Source organism: Dendronephthya gigantea, unplaced genomic scaffold (genome assembly GCF_004324835.1).
Source record: "Dendronephthya gigantea isolate DGI-Jeju-01 unplaced genomic scaffold, DenGig_1.0 000098F, whole genome shotgun sequence".
NCBI classification, from domain to species: Eukaryota; Metazoa; Cnidaria; class Anthozoa; order Malacalcyonacea; family Nephtheidae; genus Dendronephthya; species Dendronephthya gigantea.
In genome coordinates, this window is record NW_021163108.1 from 242,404 (window position 1) to 248,403 (window position 6,000).

Consider the following 6,000-nt stretch of genomic DNA (forward strand, 5'->3'; position numbering starts at 1 on the left):
TACTAACGGAAAAGACGATCGATTAGACAGGATTTCGTGGTGTTTTGTTTTTTGATTTTTTTTTTTTTTTTTTTTTTATTAATACCACAATTATTACTATTTATAACCCAAAGAATACATTGACAACAACTAGTGCAGTGCATATATAAAACTCCGTGTTTATGTCAAAAGGTGTTGACAAGGTGCGTGTTAAACTGCCAAACGGGAAGCTACGCCCTCTAGGGTTGCCGCAGGTGTTCTTATATACAATTGATACGCGTCACTAATCCAGCGGCCAAGTGTTTTGATCAAATGGTCGGGAATGCCAACTGCGGCGGCTGTGGTTGCGGCGCCAATTCGAAAACTATGTCCGGAATAATGTCCGGTTTCGCCGATACGTAACATCGCCTCTTTGAGCCAAGTACAAAACTTGTCACGCGATAAAGGTTGTCCGTTTGGAAGGGCGAATAAAGGTCCTGGACTATTGCCCCGAAGATGAAGATAACTCATCAGGGCTTGCACGGCGCAGATTTTTGCTCGGGACGCACCAATACGCACAACGTGACCCTTACGAAACTGATCCGTTTTAGACACTTTAATATTGATTAATACCACTGTAGGGTTAATGCGCTTATCAACTTGGATGTCGTTCAAGGACAAATTGAGATTAGTATCAAAGCGCGATGAGCGTGTTGTGAACTCGCCGCACCATAGAAAGCCAAAAAAGCCTGTCAAACAAGCAGCCCGAAATAACGCGTCCATATACTTTGTCTGGTCGATTAGCTGATGAAGTTTTCGTAAAACCGAAATCGTAATAGGTAAACGTTTTTGAGTCCCAGTCCCTTGTAATCTCTTTATGCCCCGCAGCACTCGTTCCAGACGAAAGCAGTTCTCTAGGGGGTTTTTGAAACCGTGTTCAATGTGCAAAGACCGAACTCCAGAGAGATATACTTTAATTGAACTGGCTTTGAGAGAACGAGATAAGTGCGCGGCGAACAACATAAGCGTGTGCTCACTGGCTGGGAGAGGTGAACCGCTGTCGTGAATAAGGCGCGACCAATAGCAAAACTCCAAAAATCTGCGTTGCGAAGCTGAATATGTCCGTTGAGTAGATTTGGCGAGGCCGTGAAATAGCAAGGAGTTGGTGTAATCCGTTAAAGATAGCAGGTCAGCTGTGCTCGCAAACTCGCTGGTACCTCCACTGGGGTGGGATGAGCGCCGGGCGCGAGGCGAAAGAACTCCTGCAAGTTAAAACGGGAGAGAGAATCAGCAATCGCATTGGTCTTGCCCGGGACATGCGCTGCACAAACTCGAAAGTTAAATTTTGCGGAGACCAGAAAAAGGGCACGAACCAAGTGCATGATGTTGTTATCTTTAGACGTGCCTGACTGTAGTATGTGCACCACGCTCTGGTTATCACACCAGAATTTTATGCGCTTATTGGCCCATGCTGGCCCCCATAAGTGACACGCAACTACAATGGGGTAGAGCTCTTTGTACGCCATGCCCAACGGTTGTTGAGCGGGTAGCCAGTGTTGGCAAAACCACGCGCCATTATTGAATACCCCAAAACCCTGTTTTCCCGACGCGTCGCTGGACAGTTCAAAATCGGGCAGGGGAGCCCAATCAGGGAGGTCAAAAAAGTAAATGCCATTCCAGGATGGTAGAAATTCCGACCACCATTTAGGTCTAGTTGGCAATCTCGGGGTATGCGAATAGACTTCCAATAACGTTTGGAGTCTCGAAGTAGGTTGATGAGGCGGCGCAAAAATGTTCGGCCCGCCGGGACAACGTAGCAGGCATGATTGAGTTTGCCGATCAGAGATTCTAGCTCTTTGCGCTTGCAATACGTTTTTTCTGCCCACCGCCGAATAAGCGTGAGCAGATCAGACAGCTTGTCCGGAGGCAAGCGCGCTGTCATTCGCAGGGAATCGAGTTCGATTCCTAAGAAGACCAAACACGTCGTAGGACCCTCGATCTTGTCCGGGGCCAGGGGGATGCCCGTGTCATTCGCTGCCCGTTGAATAGCTTGTAACGAGTTAGCACAGATGGGTGACGCCGAGGGGCCTAATGTAAAATAATCGTCCAGGTAGTGCAAGAGATCCCGAACTAGGTAATTAGTAATAAGAATCCACTCAAACAAGTCCGCCAAACTGGTAAAAATGTAAGGGGCAGAGCGAAGCCCGAAAGGCAACGCGAGATCAATAAAATAATGGTCGCGCCATTTCATTCCGCAAAGGTAATAGTCGTCAGGATGGATCGGAACGATACGATATGCGCTTTGAATGTCAACTTTTGCCATCAACGCGCCTTTTCCGGCTTTGACGATTAAACGTATTGCATCGTCAACCTTGCTATAACAAACAGGGAACTCGTTCTTATCAATGCCGTCGTTGACACTGTGCCCAAGAGGGTGGGATAAATCTAGAACAAGGCGCCACGAATTTTCTCTGTTTTTCTTTGGGATAACGCCAAAACGGCTTATTTGTAAATTCGCAAATGGTGGGTTTTCCAGCGGGCCAAGAACTCGACCCGCCTGGATTTCGGTAGTTAAGTATTGATCAATTACTTCGCCGTGTTCAAGTGCGGACGGACAGTTGCTAGTAGCAGATTTAAGTTTTACTAAATTAGAATGAAAACCTACGCGAAACCCCTCGCGCAGACCAGAAATGACATAGTTAACCTCAACTTCAACAACAAGATTTAATCTTCCCATTATTAATACGAATAGGTTATTGAACTCTTTTATCCCAAATTATGCGAAAAAATCAAAACTTTAAGCATATTAGTATAGTCTTAGTATTAATACTTTATCGTAGCGGAACATTTTACAGTAATCTTAAATTTAATAGAATTTTATAGCAACATGTTGTAAATATAGTAAACATATTCCATATTTTATCTAAAATTCTTTGCCTGTAAATTCAATTGCAATTCAGTCGTAAGACTGCAAAAATTGATCAATTAAACATTATTATTATTATAACTCTATCTGAGTGACCAAGCAATTGCATCTCAAAGTTGTCCACATTGATTGGGGAGTTAGCCAGCGAGTCCCGGGGGTTAGTAAACAGTTTAACTGGGTTTAAATTAAAAAATAACGTACGATGCAAGGTGCTATAGTGACCAGTGTCAACGTCTAGATCTGGAGCGATGGCGAGCGTGGTCGGGGGAGGGTCGGCGTCTATCGCGAGGTGCGGGTGGGTCGTGGTCGATGCGGCGATGGAACTGGCCGCAATCTGGGACGTTGCAAACGTGGCGAAATCTACATCGTGACCGCGGAGAGATGCACGCCCCTTGATTCCACGAGAGGCAGAATTGTGGGCTACTAGGATTCCCACTCGCTTCGCTTCGGGGCACCAACGGCGTAGACTCGACGTTCGAGCGGCGACTACTGGAAAAACGCGCATTCATCGCTGACGTGTGAAAGTTGTAGAGATCAGTGCGCATGGTACTCCAGTCCCGAAGGTCGTTCACTTCAGCTTCACGGCGAAAGGCGCGATCGTAATGGAACCAGGCCCGACCGTCGAAACGCTTAGCCGTCCGAATAATCAGAGCCATGTAAGCCAGCAAATCACGTGCCCGATGGGGGTGAAATGTAGCCATCACCGATGTATATAGCTATTGAAGCACTCGACCCACGAAAGAATGTTTAATGGTGGTTTCTTTTCACGGGCCGACTTCGACAATGGCACGATCGACGAGCCCTCGATGGTGAAGCTACTAGGGTGACTAAAACAACTGCAACCTTAATTGACTTGGTTCTAGCTAACAATCCTGAGAGTATTTCTAACTATGGAGTAATTAATTTGGGGATTTCCGATCATAACCTAATTTTTGCTGTCAAAAAAATGGTGTTTCCAAAGAAAAAACAAGCCTTTAAGGAATTTCGAAATTTTAAAAATTTTAATAAACGACAGTTTCTCGAAGACTTAAATACGGTTCCCTGGGATTATGTGAACCAATTTAATGACCAAAATGATAGCTGGCAAATTTGGAAATTATTCTTTCTAGAGACACAAATTGTCAAATTGTAACGCTGCCTACGAAACAAATGTTAAGGATTCTACTTGCCGTTCAACATTTTGCTTCTCAGGTCTAAGTATTGATCAAATTGCAAATAATCTAAAATCTCTAAAAGTTTCTAAAGCTACGGGACTCGATAAAATTCCAGCAAAAGTACTTAAACTATCTGCGGATATAATTGCTCCATCACTGACTGCCATTTTTAATCTATCATTATATACTGGGAAATTTGTCAATGATTGGAAAATAGCGCGAGTCCAAGCAATCTATAAATCCGAAGATAGGAGAAAGTGTGAAAATTACCGTCCGATCTCCATTCTGCCAATTGTTAGCAAAATATTTGAGAAAGAAATTTTTCGACAACTATATGACTATCTGTCAGAGAACTTACTGATTTCAAAATTTCAATCTGGCTTTAGACCAAAACACTCAACATTAACTCTACTTCTTCAAATGTGTGATAAATGGTTGGAAAATATGGACGAGGGTAAAATTACTGGTATAGTTTCCTTAGATATTCGAAAAGCTTTTGACTCAATTGATCATGAAATTCTACTGATAAAAATGAAAAACCAGTTTGGAATAAAACACTCCGAACTTGCTTGGTTTGCTTCATATTTGACTAATCGAGAGCAGGTGTGTTATGTGAATGGCTATATATCGACTCGCAAAGAAATAATAAGTGGAGTTCCCCAAGGTTCCATTCTGGGTCTCCTGTTGTTTCTGCTGTATATCAATGACTTACCAGAGTACCTAAAATCTACTACCCCTGGAATATATGCAGACGACACTCAAATCTTTGCGTCGTCGGATAACTTTGATGAATTAGTAGATATGTTGAATTCTGATTTAAAAAATATCAGTAAATGGCTTAGTGATAATAAATTGCAACATCATACTACCAAAATCATACTGCCAAGCATCTTGCCCCTGAGCTTTGGCCTCTATTTCTTTGGATTATACCTAGATATATTGTTCTGAAGACATTCAAGACCATTCAAGAAAACATTATTAATTGCATACTTTCAGTAATTCTGCTGTTCATGCAGAGTTCAAAAAAGTCTAATTGATGTCCATATGATCCAATTGTCCCCAAAATGTCCGACAATAGTGCCAAAAAGTTCAAGCATTTGTTATAGGAATGTAGAAATAATGAAAATTTAAGTCTACATTTCGCAATTTTTTCCTGCTCTTTAATGTCGAAAATCGTGTCGATTTAGCACTTACACGGCTCTTCAATTCGTGGTCTACGTCCTGGCTACTTGCTTCGCCACTAGTCGCCGGAGTTTAACAGTAAAACTCGAACACAAGCTAGACTATATGTATCTATTTGAAGGAATACATGCACTTAAAGTATACGGGGAAACGTTTTTACTGTACATACACGCTCCGCACTGTACACATCTCGTCAACAATGACACTGTAATGGCCACTGCTTTTGACATCACGTGCAATCCTCTGTAGTACCAAGCTCGACTTGATTTCAATGAACTCGTTCAATATCTCTTTATGTTGAGTTTGGAGCTTCGTTTTTAGCCATGGCCCATGGCAAATCCTTACATATAAAATGAAGCAGCTCAAGGAAATTTTCTCTGTTAACATCAGAGACCTGCCAAATACGTTTTCTATCTTCCTCATGTCCTCCTATAGCAACATTATACATCAGACACCCGATTATATCACTTGGAGGTATTGTCGGTTGCTGAAAACATATATCTTATGAGCATTGTCCATTTCCTTTAGAACGCATGTGTTCATCAAATGGTTGGCCTTAGACAATACCCATTTGGTCATCGACGTAATATGCTTCTGAGATTTCCCATGTTTAGATAGCTTCTTTGGCTTTTTAAGGAGTCGTCCTTTCCAAATTCTTTGGAAGCAAAACATACACCCTTGTCTTCTAGTTTCATAGCTTATCCATGGATATTTCTTGTACCATTCCGTATGCCGGTATTTTTGAGTGAGGGTTTCATTTCCAAACTTTCTCGTTGGATA